Source organism: Callospermophilus lateralis, chromosome 17 (genome assembly GCF_048772815.1).
Source record: "Callospermophilus lateralis isolate mCalLat2 chromosome 17, mCalLat2.hap1, whole genome shotgun sequence".
In the NCBI taxonomy this organism is placed as follows: Eukaryota; Metazoa; Chordata; class Mammalia; order Rodentia; family Sciuridae; genus Callospermophilus; species Callospermophilus lateralis.
In genome coordinates this window covers 35,841,558-35,862,664 of record NC_135321.1, presented here as the reverse complement: position 1 = coordinate 35,862,664, position 21,107 = coordinate 35,841,558, and positions in this window count along the sequence as shown.

The following is a 21,107-nucleotide window of genomic DNA, read 5'->3' as shown; positions in this document are numbered from 1 at the left end:
TACCTCTTCCCTAGGATTTACCTTTAACTAAATTCCTGACTCCTTCTATTAGGTTGCTATTTATTTAGTTAGTGAGTAAAGGTAGACCAGGGCAGGGTTCCATATTCTCAGCTCCTCTTGGGATAACCAAGGTACTTTCTGGAGCCCAGTCTTCTAAAGCCAGAACAATGAGACCCACAAGCCCAGTTCAGTATCCAGTGATTTTATCTTATGCAGAGTGCATTTGCCCTAAGATATTTTCATTGCAAAGTAAGAAGGCTGGTTACACAGAGAGCTGCAATTAGCTGGTTTTCAAAGCCTATCTAGGGCCCTTAAGAGTTCTGCTCCTTCCTGCCCTTGAATACTCACTAGCTCACTCCAGCATCCTCAGATACCTTGTGGTAACCTTATACCCAGTTTTTTTCTCTGTACTCCGTCTTACTTCTCATCTGTCTGGCACCCCACTAGAGCTTCGGCCTGGATGCTGTCTTTAATCTGCCATGTCCCTGTGCTCTGCAGCCCAAGGGCCAAGCTAGTGCTGCCCTTCCCCTAAATCCATATCTACCTTCAGACATTGCAATCTTTTGGCACTCCGAGCAATGTCTTTGTAGGGCCAGGTGATCTGAACATGGAACAGATCTAACTACAGGTATTCTCTGACAGTACTGAGCTTCCTCCTGTTCCACCCAAATCCTTTTCCAGGAAAGTGACATTAGTGAGATCTTATGATCCCATTCACACTGGAGAAAGCAACACAGAAAGGAATATAAATCTTCTAGGTTACCAGCTAGAAAGTAAGGAGAGGAAACGAGAAGGTAGAAGACACCAAAGAGAACAAAACATCATAAAAACTGTCTTTCTTTAAGGTCTTCTCCTGCTAGGCCTTACACGTACATACACACACACACACACACACACACACTGCACAAACACACATAAAATGCCTATTAGAAGATTTTATAGTGATTATGCTAACTCTAAGAAGTCCAATATTCTTTCATCTTTGCTATACAGAAGTATTTGAGCTAAATGTTATCTTTTAAAAACATCAATATCCTGTCAAGCATACTCTGGTTTCCCTGCCTCTCAGCTGTTTCTCCTCCCACCTCTGATCTTCTACCACCCACTAAACAAAAGACAAGCCCATATCTTAGATGAGAAACGAGGGTGCAAGAAGTTCTGGTGTTGCTTTTAATCTACTGGTGTTGCTTTTAATCAGGCCCAGCTGAGAACAGTGATCTCTCTTAGGAAAGATGTCTCTCTCTAGACACAGGACCTTGGTCAAGGAGAATTTCACCATGTCCATTTCTTTAAAAAAAAAAAAAAAAAAAAAAAAAGCTAAGAAATTGGAAACTGCCATAAAACTAGGGAGTTTCACAGTTGAACTGCAAATTCAGACTATTCTGAATCAATAGCCCTTATTCTTTCCTCTAGTACCTTCTATTTTACCTTTTTTGGGTTAACTTTACTTGTAAAGTCTGTGCATAGTCTGCATAAAGGCAAAAATGCATAAAGACTTATAATGGCAGCCTAAAGGGAAAAAACAGATATAAATAAAGATTTATTATAATTCCACAATGATAAGTTGTACTAAAGTAAAAATAATAGAAACATTGTACTGTCATATTATAAAGTTATATAGTTCTTTACCCCAGATACATTAATTGTTGCCTGTACTGGTAGTAGAACCACTAACATAAAAATTTGTGGTAGTGTTATTATAGTCCATATATGTTATTTTAGAATGCCAGCTAGCACAGGTTGTTTGAGTTTTTTTAGACCAGATGCCCGGCATTTCTAATGAGCACATGATAGAAATTTTAAATTTCAAAGAAAATGTCAACGTCAAAACAATAAATGATTTTAAATATTCCTCCCACATAATGCTGATTCTATATGCCATGACCAAGTGTTCACATACAATCATCAACAAGTTCACTGGCACACAGTGGACCAGATGTGATAAATCCCAAATGACTAATTCAATAATCAAGCTCTTCCGGTAATGTCCATCCTTAAAGGACTGAATTAATTGCACTAATAGAGCAACTACTGCACTAATAGAGCACCTAGGAGTGACAAAAGACTGTGGAAGTCATAAAGGACAATTTTCCATCCAGGCATCAGTCTACGATCCTCACCATGTAGTCACCTGGATGCATGCCAGAGTGATGCCAGTTACCTGGATGTACTGATCAATAGCTCACTACATCCCAGGAGTGGCCACCATTCCATCTTGGACAGCCCTGACTGTTTCATGACTAGTTATAACTGCCAGAGTAAACAAATCAGTGATTGATCTGAGGATACGATATGTGTTTATTTTCCTCAGTAACACAAATAAACAAGAATGTCTGCAATCAAGTAAAGCTAAAGGGCGTACAAACATAATTTGTTTAGACTAGTTGAAGCAGATTAGGTCACAAGGCCAGCAAAGAAACAATGCATAAATCATATAAACAGGCACACATTTTATATTCACACTGTGCTGTGTTTTCCCCCTTTAAATAAAACACATATACCACACACACACACACACCCTTTTTAGATGTGAATTCAGTACTGATAGGTTCATGGAGCATTTTGGCCACAGGAGCTGGGTTACAGAGTCATGAATATACCAGATCCTCCTCCCACTAGCTGACCTAGAAAGAGGTATATTACAGTATGGAGCTAAAACAGAGCAATGTGAAAGTTGCTGCACTATTCAGATGATTTGTGAAATTCTCTGAAATAGTGCAAACAAAAGAGAGAACTAGCTTTTATGTAGAAAATAAATGCACTGTGAACTTAAAATGTGTTAATAGATGATATCTCACCCATGCTACAGACATTCAGGTAATGAACTGACACTTATACTAGTCAAAACAAGAACAGTTAGGAAGGCTATTTTTTTAGCTTATAAATGACTAATTTTTCATCTTTCATATTTTTTGTTTATTTTTCCACATCTTTTCTCAGAGGGAAGGTTTTTCCCTCAAACAGTGGAACAGATTAAGGGTTTGTAATCTAAGTAAATAACCTAAATATATCTTTTCTCCGTGTACATACACAAGATTACAACTTGTATGCTCTGAGTTTAATGAACACTACAGTTAGACTGTTTCCCATTAAAAGAGAAGGGGAGTAGGGCAGAAATTCAATAAATGTTCAAGTAAAATATAGCCATCCTAACATCTGTGTCATATTAGAGGAGACACAAGACAAAACATTGACTCTTGAGGTTAAATCTAAATTTCCTGCTGCAGTTCTGAAAAAGCTTGAGCGTCTAGATCAAAAAAGCAACAAAGAAAATGGAACCCGAAGGTATTAAAGCATGTTTCAAAAGCTATTAAATGCTGACAGTTCTTTCTTTCTTTTTTTAATATTTTTTAGTTGTAGATAGACACAATACCTTTATTTATTTGTTTTTATTTTTATGTGGTGCCTGGGATCAAACCCAGTGCCTCACACATGCTAGGCAAGTGCTCTACCACTGAGCCACAACCCCGGCCCCTGACATTTATTTCTATCAAACACCAATTTAGTCATCAATTATGCAATGGCCACCAACAAAAAAAATCAGCAAGAATTCTGCACAGTGCTCAAAACTTTTTTGTCAAGTTAGGAAAAACACACCTGGGGTCTGTATGTCTTAGGAGGTAGCAAAGTACCTCTGACTCACTTCTCTATGGGATGTTACTGAATTTCCTCATCTTCCTCTCTAGTAGTTTGTGGGGTTTTCTGGGTTTTTTGTTTGTTTGTTGTTGTTGTTGTTGTTTGTTTGTTTGTTTTGTTTTGTTGTTTTGTATGAGGATTGAACCCAGAAATGTTTTACCACTAAGCTATATCCCCAGTTCTATTTATTTATTTATTTATTTTAACTTTGAGGCAGGATTGCTGAGTTTGGCCTTGAACTTGCAATCCTCCTGCCTCAGCCTCCTGAGTCATATTATAGGCATGTGTCATCATGACTGGCCTCTCTAGCATATTCTTACATCACTCTTAAATTTTAAAAGACAATATTTTACCCTCTTTTTAGAATCAATCAGTCTTTAATTTCATAACCCACACTGCACAAAGAAAACCCAAGCCTTTGATGGAATAAAGGGCAACAAGCGAGAAATCTCACACACACACACAAAAAAAAAAAAAACGTGGTCAGAACCAGGACTCAGGGGACTGTCCTCAAGTCTATAGTTGGGAGTCTGCAACCTCTTCCTTCTCAAGCTTTTCAGGAAGTAATGTTAATCTTTTGTGTGGGTATATGGAAGCTTATGTAAAATGCTGTCATTGATCAAAAGTATACACACAAGTGTATACGCCTGCACACACAGACACAAATATGAAGAGTTTGTTATTTTGAACAACTTGGAATGAAAAAGCCACTCATACAAAATACTATCATAGAATAAGGTTCATATCTCCAAATCTTACATGTTAGAAAAACTTTCTGAGAATCTCATGAAGATTCTTATTGAATTAAAGAACTGAGATTAGGAAAAGTTTATGATAAAGTCATTTTAGACAAGCCTTACTATTCATTTATTATTTCAGTATCTAAGAAATCTAGATTCTATGTTTGATTTTCAAATCTTTTATTAACCTTCTATTATAGTCCCCCAAATCCTATTATTCTTTAAACGACACTAGTTAATCCTGCTCATCTCCTTGGCTGGCTTCTGCCCTTGATGTTGAAAGGTCTCGGGGCTCAGCTCTTGGTTCTCTTTTCTGTCTTCACTGGCCCCTTTGGAGAGCTCATCCAAGTTACATATGCCAGGGACTCCCAAATTTACATTTTCAGTTCAGACTCTCTCCTAAATGCTAGACTGCTATCAACTGCCCATTTAAAATCTCCAATTATATATCTAATAGGCATCTCAAGGTTAACAGGTCCCAAATTGAACTCCTGATTTCTGTCTACCCCATCCCATGATGTCCCTACAGGCTTCCAGTTCTCAGCTGATGACAACTCCATCTTCAAGTTGCTCAAGACAAAAACCTTAGTGTCACATTTGATTCTCATTCCACATTCAATCCACGGGGGAGGGGGGGGGGCGGGGGGGGAACTATATTGGTAAGAACATCATCAAGAAAATAGCATATCCAGAATCTAATCCATTCCCTATCACTTTCATAGCCATTATCCTAATGAAGGTTCATTATTTCTCATCTGGGTTACTCCAGTGGCTTCCTAAATGGTCTCTATTCTTTTATTTTTACCTCACAGAGAACCAAGGAGATCCTCGCTTTAAACACCACTGATACTACACCATTCTTCTGCTTGAACTCTGCTGTGACTCCCCATTTCGCTCAGATACAAACAGAAGTCCTCACAATGGCCTTATTTCCAACTTCTTCCCCTTGGTCAACCTGCTCCTATCAAAATGATCACCTGCCTATTCCTACTATGTCTGAGACATGTTCCTCCCTCAGACCCTCTCCCAGAATGCTTTTTCCGCAGAGCCACACACTACTCTCACCTCCTTTAAGTCTTTGCTTCACTGTCCCCTTCTTAGTGAGGCCTGTCCTGAATACCCACTTAGAATTGCAACTGCCCTCCCTCTAGTGTTCCCATTCTTTTCTCCCCTACCATACATTATCTTCCCCCTCTAAAGTATTTATCACCTTCTGACATACTGTCTCCTTTACTTATGTTCTGTCTCCTCCCAACACACACAGAGAGAGAGAGAGAGAGAGAGAGAGAGAGAGAGAGAGTAAGCTCCATGAGGGCAGTGATATTTTTGTTCTCTAATATATTCCAAGTGCCTATAAGATAGTCATAGAGTTGACATTTATATATTTATTGGTTAAAGTCTACCACCCCACCAGTTTGCCCATCCTATTGTCCTAAATTTTGTGTCATCATTTGCCTTTTGGGGACTTTTTTCCTTGCCCTCCTTTCTCTGAAGAGAGGCAATATAAGTACCTCTCCTCCTCCCTTCAAAACAAAATAACTCAGCTCTTCCAACTATGTCTCCTCTGGACATTTATACACTTAATAAAGAATTTTGCCAGTGCTTTGTTTGTCAATTCTGTAAATCTAAATTCATACATACATAAAACTAAACTTTCAATTCTTTATCCTGAAATAAATATCATTTTTAATACTTTGCTGCCTTTAAAATATTATACTATTATTTAAGTAAATGATACAGTAAGAATGTTTAGTTACTCCTCTCTGCATATGGTGAAACAAACAAAATGCAGGAAGTACCATGTATCAAGGGTATTTTTAAACTTGGAAGCACTATCGTCATTGGAATTTTTGAATGTTTCATATCTTCAAGAGATGCATCTAGAGAATAATGTCAGAGAGTTCCTTGGCTATAGGACAAATACTGAGAGGCTCATAAATATTCTTTTGTGAGAAGCTCAAACCCATTTTTATGGGTTGAATTGTGTCCCCCCCAAAAAAGATACGTTGAAGTCCTAACTCCTACTGTCTCAGAATGTAACATTTTGATTAAAAAAAGAGAGATAGTCAAGTTAATATAAGGTCATTAGGGTGGACCCCACCCAAAAGGACTAGTGTTTTTGGAAAAAAAGGTAATTTGGACATAGAAACAGTCACATACACAGTGGAAAGATGATATAAAGACACATAGAGAAGACCATATGAGAATTGGAGCCAAGGAGCGCCTTTGACTACCAGAAGCAAGGAGAGGGGCATAGAGCAGAATCTTCCTCAGCACCTTCAGAGGGAACATGGCCTTGCTGAAACCTTGATTTCAGATTTCTGGGCTCCAAAACTATAGAGCAATTAATTTCTGTTGTTTTTTAAGCCTCACAGTTTATGTGTCCTTATGACAGCTACCCTAGGAAACTAATAAACTCATTGTGTGTGCAATCCATTGACTGAGCCTGGTTAGATACCTACATTTTGAAGTTATTCAGTTTGCAACATGTTCCTTGAAACTGAGGTTCTTTGACCAATTGTCTTTATCTGAAACGGCTTGGTAATATTACTTTACAACCATTTCATTGATAAAATATATCATTGGGAACAAGAGAATTGTCTTTCCCAGATATTCCAAGAGAGTATCATTCAATGCCCTTTTATTTCTCCAGGCAAGCTAGCCTACAATGCTGAAAGCCAGAAAACATTCTGTACTATCAATTGGCAAGAATATAATTGAACTGGATTTACATAAGGGGAGAAAATTTGGAAAAATCATTCAATGTTTCCAATTATGACTAAATTCAATCTACTTGGTTCAAATTTTAGAAAAAAAAAAAAGTCAAGTTTGAATTACCTGGACCAACAGCCTACAGTCCCTTACTTTCTGGATCAATATACAATTAAATTTTGACTTTGGCAGCATGGTCCAAACCATATTCTAAAAGGAGAAAACACAGGAGCTATTGTTTTAAGGTTAATGCTTCCCGTATAAACTCAGCTCAATTCCACTGCAGGCTAAGACCCTCAGATTATTAGACCTGAGGTTATTTCCTAGGTGTGGGGATAAGAGCTGAGCTCCATCTGGGCAGAAAGAACTTTGAATTACTTACCTCCTATCATGTCTTCAGATCTGATTAAATCTGCCCAGTCTCATTTCTTCCTTGAGATAAATGTCAAGAATTCATTTTTCCTCTACTGCAATGTTAATAGGTCTAAAAAAAAGAATAATTGAAGTTTAATCATGTCTGTCAGATATTGGATATTTTCCAGTAAATGAAGAATCACAATTAGTAAACCAGATCACAAATGAATTATTAACACTGCAAATTTAAAAATAATTCTAACATCTATTAAGCCATTTTATTAAAATGCCAGATGTTTTCTAGATTATAATCTCTAACCATCATAAAAACTCTGCAAGGAAGACTTTACCCTCCATTTTAGTAAGGGGAAAATGAAGCTCAAAAAAGCTAAGTGGCAGAACAGAAAATCTCCTCCTAATAGAAGAAAAAGTAGGCCCAAATATCTATCATATCAGCTTAGGACTTGACTTCCTTAACAAGATTCCTAAAGTGCAAGAAGTAAAATCAAGAATCAATAAATGGTGTGGAATCAAACTAAAAAGCTCCTCCACAGCAAAGAAACAATCAATAACAAAATGAAGAGAGAGCCTACAGAATGGGAGAAAATCTTTACCACATGCACTTCAGTTAAAGTATTAATTTCCAGGATATAAAAACTCAAAAAACTCAACACACACACACACACACACAAAAAAAAAAACAAATAGCCCAATCAATAAATGGGGTAAGGAATTCAACAGACACTTCTCAGAAGAAGAAATACATTTGATCAACAAATACATGAAAAAGTATTCAACATCTCTAGCAATTAGAGAAATGCAAATTAAAACTACACTGAGATTCCATCTCACTCCAGTCAGAATGGCAATTATCAAAAATATAAGCAACAATAAATGTTGACAAGATGTAGGGGGAAAGGTATACTCATACATTGCTGGTGGGAATGCAAATTGGTGCAACCATTCTGGAAAGCAGTATGGAGATTCCTCGGAAAATTTGAAGTTTGCTCCAGTTATCCCACTTCTTGGTTTTTACCCAAAGGACTTAAAATCAGCATACTACAGTGATAAAGCCACATCAATGTTTACAGCAGGTCAATTCACAGTAGGTAAGCTATGGAACCAACCAGGTGCTCTTCAATAGATGAATGGATAAAGAAAATGTGGTATATATACACAATGGACTATTACTCAGCCTTAAAGAAGAATGAAATGATAGCATTTGCAGGTAACTGGATGGAGCTGGAGAATATCATACTAAGCAAAATAAGCCAATCCCCAAAAAACAAAGCCCCAATGTTTTCTCTGATATGCACATGTTAATTCACAATAAGGAGGGGGCGATAGGGAAGAATAGAGTTACTTTGGATTAGACAGAGGGGACTGAAGGAAGAGGAGGGGTAAGGAGGTAAGAAATATAGTAGAATGAATTGGACATTATTACCCTATATGTGTATATGATTACACAACTGATGTAACTACATCATGTACAACCAGAAGAATGAGAAGTTCATAAACTCCATGTATGTATGATGTGCCAAAATGGATTCTACTGTCATGTATAACTAATTAGAACCAATGGGGGCGGGGAGCTAAGAGGCAGAATTAGGATTTAAACCTAGACCCTCCAGGCTGCAAATTAAGCCACCCAACAGCTAGCATTACAAACAGCCATTCTCACTACTTTCCAGAACTTTATTTATATTCATCTTTAAATTTCTGTGTTTTTACAGTTGGTATTGCTGTGATCCTGTGTCACATATGACAGTACAAGAGCTCAAAAATGATAAGGGACTTACCAAGGTCTCAAGTTAGTGGACTACAGAACTGTAATCAAATTCCAAAGCTTTTCCTCCCATTAATAGAAATAACTTCCCTCATTGAACACTGTTCCAAGCTATTTAGAACTATTAATAACCCATCCTAAAGGTGGAAATCCTTATCCTTATTCCCCATATAAGGAAGATGAACTTAAGAGAGAACTAAATTTTTTTGTGTCCCAGAGTTTTTGAGTAGCAGCGCTGGAATGCAAGCCAGGTCTGTGTATGACGAGCCCACATGCCTTCTACTGCCCAGCCTGCCTTACCCAGGTCATTGTCTCTCAAAACACGAGGCTCACCTTCAAGGACCTATTAGATCAAAGGAGAGAATTTGAGGTAGCATCAAAGATTAAAGTAAAACAATTCATGACACATTAACAAGAGGAACCAATACGAGTCCAAGGTAGCAAAATCCCAGTTCACATCTCCATTGCACGGAGCAGCAAGTGTTCTCTGTGTTCCAAATAATTATGGTTTTAATTTGATTTATATTAGTTTAAATTAATTAATTTATGTACTTATTTATATAAATGGAAATCCCAGCAGGAGGAGGGACAAATACATTGCAAGGAATGAGCTAGGTATTGAGTAAGAAAGACCAATATGGGGAATTTCTATGTTGTATTCATTTTAGTTCATTTTCAGAGGCTCATCCCTCCCTGTAGCCCCACACACAATGCCCAGGTGTGAGAGAATTCCCCTGCCACTAGTTGAAGTGCTGACTTGACAGGAAGGGAGAAGGAGGTTCCTTTTAAACTCAAGCTATTAACCCACGATTTCTTCTCCCATGGATGAAAACTTGAAGTCCCTTTACCACAAAGGCAAAGAGGAAAATAAATTCACAGGACAATACAATTAAGCATTACAAAGTGCTTCTGCCTGCATTTTCTCATTGGATCTTCACATCAGCCATGGGAGATAGATGAAGTCTACATGTAATCCTCATCTTATTGACAATAAAAGTAAAATCCAACTAAATCACTTATTCAAGATGATAGGGCCAGTAAAATATACACTGTAATTCAGTCAGGTATCCTGTTGCTAAATTTCAGGTTCTCTTCACTCAGCCTATGTTCTAAACTTAAGAAGTACCAATTTTATTGGGCTGGGGATATACCTCAGTTGGTAGAATGCTAGCCTTGCATGCACAAGGCCCTGGCTTCTAATCCCCAGTACCACAAAAAAAGAAAAACATAGAAGTATCCATCATTGTTTTATTGTTTGGGGAACAAACACTACATATGCCAGTCTCTCCTTCCCGTTAGCCACCCCTGCCCTTTGTTCTGGGCCTCCCAGTCCCTTTACTTCCATCCAAACTCCTCAGCAAGCATAATCAGAATGCAAACAGGCCTGAGTGGCCATGGACACCGAGGAAGACTTCCAACAGGTCCTTAACTTTCATAGCCCCACAAGAACTACTGTTGCTGTCATGGCATGGATCTAGGACGTCCCCCAAAGTCTCATATGTTCAGACATGGGGATTTGGGGAAGTGATTGAACCATGAGGACTCTGACCTCATCAATGGATTAATTCACTGATGGCTGAATGGACTACTGGGAGGTGGGACCTAGATGAAGGGAGTGGGTCCCTGGGTATGTGTCTATGAGGACTTTATCTTGTCCCTGCTCCTTCCTCTCAATCTCTCTGCTTCCTGGCTGCCATGAGCTGAGCAGCTATCCTCTGCCATAATGTTCTGCCTCGCTGGGATCCAAAGCAATGGAGACCACTGACCATGGACTGAGCCCTTTGAAATCCTGAGCCAAAATAAATCTTCCCTCCTCTAAGCTATTCTTGTTAGGTATTTTGAATATCTTATTTCAAGATCACAGGGTCAGTAAAATGTAGGCTACAATGAATTTCTGATTAACACAACTGGTATATGACTACAGCAGCAAACTAATAAAAGTATTGATGCTACAAATGATAATAATCATTTATTGAGTTCTGGCTTATGTCAGGTATTTTACACATCTAACCCTCTCCAAAACCTTACAAAAAAGGCTACCACAATTCTGAAATACAAAAAGCTCTGAAACCCCAAATGTTATTCTCTAAGTATATAGCGAATTCTTTTTATAAAATTTTTTTGTTGTCAATATTTATTTATTTATTTATTGTGCTGAGAATTAAACCCAGTGCCTCACACCTGCTAGCTCCACCAAATTTTGTATGTTGAAACCATAGCAGAGTAGCTTAAAAAAAAATATTCTCCTAGACCAGATGGCTTCACTGGCAGATTCTACCAAATATCTAAGGAAGGAAAAAATCAATTCTATGTAAACTTTTCTGGAAAGTTGAAAATTCCTTTCAAACTCATTCTATCAGGTCATCATTATCCTAATGTGAAAACCAGACTGTGATGTTGGAATCAATGAAAAACACAGAATGAATATCCCACAAGAAAAGAGACGCAAAAATTCTTTAAATTTTTAGCAAATAAAAATCAGCATATTAAAGGGATAAAATGTATCATAACCAAGTAGGCATTCTCTCAGAAGACAAGGTTGATTTAACTGTTAGAAATAAATCAATGTGGGCTGGGGTTGTAGCTCAGTGGCAGAGCGCTTGCCTACTATGTGTGAGGTACTGGGTTCAATCCTCAGTATCATATAAAAATAAATAAAATAAAGGTATTGTGTCCATCTATAACTAAAAAATATTTTTAAATAAAATAAAATAATAAATAAATCTAAGCCAGGCATGGTAGTGCACACCTATAATCCCAGCGGCTCAGACTGAGACAGGAGGATCACAAGTTCAAAGCCAGCTTCCCAGTAACATAGTGGGCCCTCAACAACTCAGTGAGACCCCATCTCTAAATAAAATACAAACAAGGGCTGGGATGTGGCTCAGTGATGAAGTGCCCTTGAGTTCAACCCCCAGTACCAAAACTAAATACATAAATAAATAAACGTAATACACCACATTAATAAACCCAGCCACCAATGGGCAAATTTTGCAGCAGATAGCAAATGGCTTTGATGCCTAGATGAGGTTTTGGTAGCCCTGTCCCTAGGCAGTCTTGTGCTTCCTCTAGACACTAAACATTCTGCTGTGGTTGCGTCAAATCACACAGAACTATCATTACAAGCTTATTTGTAATGAGCTCTCATTTCCAACACTCCTACTAAGCTATATACTCTACAAATTCAGGTTATTGATTTTTTTTTTCTCAATGCCTGGCGAGGTGTCTTTGGTGCCCGGGACTCGGCAGGTGCTCATGACAAATGGATCTGAAGTGTGAGACTCCTTAATTTCCCCCAAAGACTTCAAACCTGGGCATAAGCTGTAGGAAGAGAGCAAGTGGCAGGAATAGGAAGATCCACAGGTCTCCCACGTAGAAGAGCACCAGGCAGAGTTTCTGCTTTCTTGCTTCTAAGGTCACTCTGTCACAGAAAAGGGCTACCTAGGAGTATGATGCAATCTGTTCATGCCCAGAAGTCTCACACTGAATGACTGAATGGACAAGTCCTCTTCAGCCCAAACCTGACCTCTATCTGACTACCCACCCCAGACTCCCACGAGCATCAGACCCAGCTCATCACCGACCCACAAACCACTGTGGTCTTCTTCATTCCCTGACTCTGCACAGCAGAATCACCTCCAGCCAGCTGGCTGAACCAGAACCAGGTCTGTCAAGACTCTTCACCTCAGTCATTCCACTTTCAGTCATGTCCTTTAGATTCCAATTCTGTCATCACTCAGCACTGTCTACTCTGCCCAGAAACCCTTCCCTGACCCCTGGAGGGCTGGCATGCTCTTCTTCCTGCCTTCGAGAGGCACACCTGGGTCATATCCAGTGTCCCACTGGACTTGAAGTCACTTTAGATCCTGGACCACATCTTAATACCCAGACTAAATGACAGTTTGTGTAGAAATGATTATTGAATCAATGAGAACAAATGATCCCACAGCCATTGTAAGCCCTGCCCCCCAGCCAGTACTTCCTAACCCTCTCTTTTAACATACTGCCTTTTAACATAGTGTAAATTAACCTATTTCTTTTATTTAGTATCTCTTCTTCCTCAACACCCCCTTTAATGTAAACTCCAGGACAAAAGTTATTTTGATTGTAGGTTTACCCCCCTATACCAAATGTATAGACTAGCACCTAGCACTTAGTAGGCACTTTCTAAACATGAACAATTAGCCTGCTGCTTAGCTAGGTTCAGGTGGCCATGGCATTTTCTCAGCCATGATTCTCCTAGGTCCCTAGCACTACAACCTCCTTCATTGCCATCTTCTCTCACACAGGACACACTTTCCTCAATTTCCTGGACAATAGTTTATTTTAGGGCAGCTGCTGCAACAGCTACCAAAGGAAACACTTCCCATCTTAACATCTGGAATACTCACTTAGAAAGCATTTGAACCCTTATGTGCCAGAAAAAAATTACCTTTTAAATTTTTTATAGTCCAGTAGTAAAATCATCAGAAAATACTATTTTCAAAAGGCATATAATGAAGGATCAGTTGGTGCTTGAAAATTCAAATGCTTTCAAATTTTAATATTTAAAAAACTTAGTTTCAGAAAATATTAAACTTTGGCGTTTTTTCCTAAACCAGTGATAGAAAAATCATCTTTGTTTTTATAATAACAAAATCAAGGTTAGGAGCTACATATAGTCAACGAAATCATGTCATCTTTTATGTTATCCTAATTATGTTCTGTTAAGTTTTTAAAATTCATATGGAGTCTGAAAGTTCACACAAATGATTTATTCATGAAGTTCTACATGGAAGAGATAAAAAAAACTAGAGTGCTTTTAAGCACTTACCATGTGGCAGACACTTTAGCTGTGTCCTGCTGTTTATTCTCATGACCCTGGGATATTGGCCTGACTAGACCCATTTTAGAGTTGGAAAAAACTCCAAATCAGAGTAATTGAGTAATTCTTGAAATATTTAACCAAAAAAGGTCTGAAATTTATCTGGAAAATAATTAACAAGATTTGACAAAGCTAATGATGGGTAAATGAATGTTCTGGTGATAAAGAAAGATGAGCCACCCCTAAGCAGCCAGGAAAAGGGTATCTTTAAAGAAAGAGAGGAAGAGAGGATTGGGGAGTTAAACTTCTAACCCCAGCTGGTCCTAAGGACAGTTCCTTAACAGCCCCTAGACACAACCAACCACAAAAGTTACTTCCTCTTGCGTCAACAGACCCTTACCCCTACCTTTGCACTAAAAATAAACAGTTGGAAATGGCTTTTCTCGGATTTGCTGAAGAAGACAAGGGGGGATGAGGGGGATAGTTGATTTGCCCCCTTCTGAATCCTATATTTACATGTCATCCCACCCATCACCTACAGGGACAGATAAAGCCCATAAAAACCCCTAGACAACAGACACCCACTGGCAGCTGTCTCTTGGGACCCTTCCCTTTCAGAGGCTATGCCTTCCTTCGATTACTCTAATAAATCCTGTTACTTTGCCCTCATCTTTTATGTTCATGAATTTCATTCTTTGCATTCACAAGACAAAGAATCCACCTATCCATGCTTCCATGTTATACTAGTATATAATTCTAGGTGAGTTTAAGATATTTAAGAACAAAATAATGATGGCAATAATTTGTCCATAATACAGTGCTAATTGGGGACAGGGCCCGGATTCAAATTCAAATCTGTCTGATAAGAAAATTCATGTTTGTCCTACAATATTCTGCTGCCTCCTTAAAATGGAAACTTATATGTGCTTTAACAGTATATAACCAAGTTAAAAGACCTGCAAGGTAAGTGTAACTCATCACCAAAGAGAATTATTATTAGCTGTACTAAAAATACAAATGAAAAATACTTGTATTATATTTCATAAATTAATTCATGTACCACCTCCTTCCCATTGTTTTTGAGATGGTTCAATAACCCTAGGCCAGGATATTTATAAACTTACCTCCATTCCTAAAAAGCATTTCAGGATATAGCCTATAAGCTTAGAACAATCCTCTCTTTCTTGTAACCCAAGAAAATTAAACATAAGGAGCACTAAATTCAGGAAATATTATGAACAAAGAAGGGAAAGTAAGCAAACTAAAGAGAGTAGATGGGTAGGAGGTAACTGTGAGTGAGTTATGGAAGAAGAATGGGAGAGAATTGTGAGACTCAGGGGATAAGAACAGGAGAGAGTGGGAGAGAAATGGTTATATTTAAAAAGGAAGCACAAAAATAGGCAAGATATGGTTAAATTCTGGAGATAAAGACAAAAGAGGACATAAAAGGAATATAGAACAAGAAAAATTAAAAATTAGAAGAAAAATAGAGACAAAGGAATAGATAAAATGAATGACATGAAAAGAAAAATTAAAAATTAGAGAAAAAATAGAGACAAAGAAATAGGTGAAATGAATGACATGTAGGAAGGCAGACACCGCCTTCTTTTCTCGTCGTTTTATAAATTAGTTCCATGCCCTGCCTTGTGGGGTTTTCCCTCCCTTTCCTGACATTAACAGGATCAGCAACTTTGAGTGATACATTTTGCAATAGCAGCGTAATAAATTGAAAGCATCAGTGAGCAAACAGACCCCTCACAATGATAATTAAGCTCTGAGGAATGCAAATTGAATTCCTACATGACATAATACTCAGAAATGTGGCACATGGCACTGAAACATGATTTTGGTCTGGAACCATTTTAAGTGAGCCTCCAGTGCGCAGGATACTGTTACTGATTTTTTTTCTCCCATCCTTAGTCCACCAAGCTGAAGATTGGAATCCAACTCCATCTTTACTACTGAACAAGCAGGAGGAATCTTCATGAGCATACCCATAACCCCACATGCACCCACCCAGCAGCACTTATCCCCACAATGAGCTGAGTGTCACCTCTTATCAGCTGCAGCACATCAGCGTCAAGGTGCACTGTGCCAAAAGTGGTTTTCTCTCGGTGTTTCAGCGAATTTTAAAAAATCACATTTATAATGTACAATGTCAAATCCTTATTAAACCTGCAACTGAAATAGATTTTTCTTCCACACTCAGTAGATTCCTTTCTTGTAAATAAATATTTCTTTCTAAAAAGGTGAAAGTAAAAATCCATAAAGCTGTAGAAGGAGATTTAGTAAAAGTATTATCTTCATTTGCCCAATTAAGCACTCGTTCTTCAAATGGGGATTAGTTAAAATTTTTTTAAAAATTAAAAATAAAAAAAAACAGAAACAAAGGGAATTTTTAAGAAGTTTTAGATTAATTGCAGTTAGATTGATTTCATAAGGATTTCGGTTAAATCTTTAATGTGTGCCTACTTCTATCAAGGCACTGTGGTCTATCTATACAGCGCTCTAATTAAAACTTCAACCACATACCACATGATCCACTAAGGTAAAAGTAACCTTTATGTATAGGCAGTTCCTAAAGAAAAGTGGCATGGACATAGAAGAGTAAGCCCAACTTATCCACTCTGCCATTATTTCAACCTCCTATCATGAAAACGACCAAATGCCAACTTCCCACCATGGCCCTGGGAACTACCTGAAGATGTACAATCATCAAAGTCCTGATCTTCATTCCTCATCCCCTGTCCTCCCTCTCTGCAGCCCCGACAACACTGCAGCCTCTGTTGGCAGACTCCACCCCTCTCTACAACGGACTGAGCAGCCACCCGAATGGGACATGCTGGTGGTGAACCCTGAGGGCTACACCCTACCAAGAGTCAGGGGAGGAGCAGATGCTGGCCTCCTACTGCGGACTAGGAAGCGCTGAATTTGAATTCCAATCCTCCAATTACTGTTTATGTGGTTATGGACGATTTACTTAACCTCCTGAACCTTCAGTGTCCTTTCTCTTAAAATGGGGACAAGATCTGCTTTACCCACAAGAAATAAAATCAAGAATTAATAAATGGGATAATAAATGATCACGGGCCTGAAAGACAGGAGATATGGACCCAGACATGGCTCTGCTAGAAAACCCTAAGCAAGTCTCTTGGCCTCTCTGATCCACCGTACAATTAAGTGGTTTTATTAACTCAAAGATCTCTGAAGATCCTGCAACTACAAGTAAACCGTGAAACATTGTTCAATTGCACAGGTGCTAAAAAAGCTTTAAGGAGCCCAACTGGGAACAGAACTGACATTTATAACCTTGTTTATATGGAAAAATGAGCCCTGAGCACTGACAACTGGCTTACAAGTGAACTTCTGGAACAAAATAAATTCACAATTTGAAAACTGAATCACTATGATATATTTCCATAACAAAAAAAATTTTTTGGTGAAGTTAGGAAATATCTCCCATGGTTTTCTAGAGTTGATTTTTTACAAGATCTGTGCCTGGACTCTGGATGAGATATAGGTTGCTCTCCAGTTTTCAGCTAATCAAACCATCACCATTTCTAAAGACAAAACTATTTCTCCACTAGCACAAAAGTGTGTATGTGTGTGTGTGCATTTGTATGCACACACATGTGCACACATATGTTGCAGGAGTATGGAAGGAGATTGGCACAGGGTTTTATTTAAAATCTGATACCATATGTAATTCTTATATGTTATAAAAAACATAATGAATTATTAGAGAAAGACTTTGAAACAGCTAAATACTTTTATTGCTAATCTATCTTCTTTTCCACATCACTCTGGCAATAACTGTGTAAAGTAAAAAGGGAAAGTGGTGGTATATCCCTTACACAGTTTCAATAAAGGCAATGAATAACTAGCACTCTCCAAAATTAAACAATAAAATTGAAACAGTACCCCTCACTTGTCCTCCCCAAAGTAGGGAATGCATGAATACACAAAGGTATCTTTGGGTAGTATAAGGGAGTGTAGAGAGCCCCTGGAGTTTTATTTCCATAAAAGTTTGGAATTTATACAAGAATTTATACTTATCAACCTCTTAATAGGGGATAATTCAAATGAAGATAGAATAGCATCCCCAGGATCCTGATGTTAAAACCTCACATAGGGTAGCTCCCATCTAACTTCTGAACACCAGTTCGAATGCTGCCTTCATTCTATAGATAGATTTTCTTAACTCAAGGAGATCTGACAAAAAGAAGGCTCTCTTGTCACAAAGGCAACATGAAGAGACCTCTATATTACTACACTGGAAAATCATTTATTGACACCATCGCCAATCCATGCCCTTTAAGGTCCAAAAGATCCCATGCTCTTCCTGCTCCCCAACTCAGCAAAAACTTCTACACCACAGGGCAAGTGCCCTGCATATTCATGACACCCCATTGCCGCAGTCTCTGGCTGGGCACAAATCACGAGTCTCCACACAGCTTGTAGATTCAAACAGCAATTCTTTATTCCCGAACTCACACCGGCTGTCTACAAACACGTTCTGGGGGAATCCACGTTCTCTGCCCAAATCCACTACTCTGCCCAAATCCACTACTCTGCCCAAATCCACTCCGCATGGGCTTCTGTCTCCCAAAATATACTGTCTGACCCTAAGAACTCAAGAGGAACTCAGCAGCAGGATACGCCCTATTCTAAAGGGGGAACACCCTAATCTCCTATTATGCTAAACCGCCCTATTCTAAAGGGGGAACACCCTAATCTCCTATTATGCTAAACCGCCCTATTCTAAAGGGGGAACACCCTAAACACGGATCCTGCCCTGGTCCTTGAGCAAGGTCACCTTTCAGAAGTCCTTCCACTAGACAGCATGGGAGTAAGCTGGCAAGGAATTTGTCATACCTACTTGGCTGATGGCTCCCAGCACCCCATCATGGCCCAATGGATCACAACTTACTGAGTGGCAGTGGCACCGAATTTATCATCAAAAAAGAAAAGGTTGTAATGGCTGTACATGTAAATACACATATAATGGTTTTAATATAAAGGCTGTAAATGCTGCTTCCAATGAGACTTCATAGCTGTTTGTTTTTTAACCTAAAGTAATGTGATGACAAAATTAAACTTAATTCTTTTCTTTTTAAAATTTTTTTTAGTTGTAGATGGACACAACACCTTTATTTTATTTGTTTATTTTTATGCGGTGCCAGGGATGGAACCCAGTGCCTCACGCAAGCTAGGCAAGCACTCTACCACTGAGCCACAACCCTGGCCCTGTAAACTTTATTCTTGATTGTTCCAGAAACAGGAAACATTCTCCATAGAACACTACTTGAAGTAATGAAACCAATGCCTCACAAACACATAGAAATTCCAATATTCTTTTTATAAAATCTATAATTTGTTTCTCTATACCAGATTTTTTCCCTTTTTTTTTCCAGATTTTATTCCAGAAAGGATTTGTGATAATCATAATGCTTCATTATCATGAATAAAGACTCAGTTTGTTTTTTTTTTTCAAATGCCATGGAGTTTGCTCTTTAGGGTAAAACTACTCTGACACTGGCATTTCCTGGCCTCTCTGACAGTAACTGAAGTCAGGGAAAGGTGTTAGCAAACAAACCAGGGTTGGGAATCTCTGGATTGACTGCCTATCCACCAATGATGAACAAGTAAGAATATGTCAATTATATAATTCTAAACCATAGGAAAGGAAGTATCGAATTCAATGGCTACATTGATCAAATTTCAGTGGGGGTCATTTTCTTATTAAAGGAAGGGAGGCTCAAACTAAAAAGAAACACAGGAAGGATCTGATGCTTCTAATGGAAAAATGGAAAGTATGTTCAATTAGGAGCTAAAATGCAGTGGTAGAGGGTAGATGATAAAAAAAATAACCACAACACAGGAAAGCACAATTATGAAGACATGTTACTTTAAGAAATTATCTCACAATCTGCTTTCTACAGTGAATGAAGCTATTAACACTGTTAAGAAGTTAATGCTTCTCCCATTCAACAAAAATCACATGTTCTACTCATTTGTGTTTTATTATGAGGCATGCAGATGTTTTTTCAAAGGCTATTTTAAGAAACCACACTTACAAACAAAAGTAAAATGAGTTTTCCATAGGTAGCTTCAGAAAAAAATTCTCACACAAGGGCTGAGGATGTAGCTCAATGGTATTACACTTGTCTGGGATCCCCAGTACCTCAAAAAAATTCTTTTTAAAATATTTTAAAAATCACACAGTTTTTCCGAAACTATCTGAGGTTTCGGCCAGTTAATGTATTAAAGTATTTAGTGGCATTTTGTGTCTCGTAGACTTTCTAGAAGTTATTATTATTAGACAAGAGATATTAACATTATCCTCTGACAACATGAGGTATTCATATAAAATTAAAATTTTTTTAAAGGTAAGATGTGTTTTGCAATGGGATTCTTTTAATTGTTAGACATCTGTTAGGAACTAGATTGGGGCTTCTGAGATCAATGACCAGGTACAATGCTGGGCCAAGTGACAGCACGAGACCAGGTACAATGCTGGGCCAAGTGACAGCAAGAGATCAAAACAGCCCCCAGAGGATTTTCATCTTCATCAAAAGATCTTTGAAAGATCAAGACCTGAGCAGGCATCCATTAAAAACATGGGTTTGGAGAATTAAATGATATGGTGATGATAATGATACCAATGAAATAGCTAGCACTTATTGATCATCTCTCTGAGTGAAGCATCATACCAAGGCCTTCATGTAAACTGATTCATTTAATTCTCACAACAACTCTCTAGGATAGGATCATTAAAGAATTTTACACATTAGGCAATAGGCTTATAACGAAAGAATAACTTTTCCCAGGCACACAGCTGAGGAACAGCATTGCCCCGGGACACAAATTCAATAGGGTCATTGTGCTAACCTCTTCCTTTGCCCCTCCATATAGGAGCAATGGCCAGGCCAGCATCTCTTTGGGGGTGGGGGGTCCCCTCTTCCTGCTGAGGAGGGCGAAGCCACCTGAGAACTTAAAGCATAAAATAATTAGTGAAGAACAAAAGACAAAAGTGTCAGAAATGTATTTACAAAAGCAGAGCCTCTGGTAGATC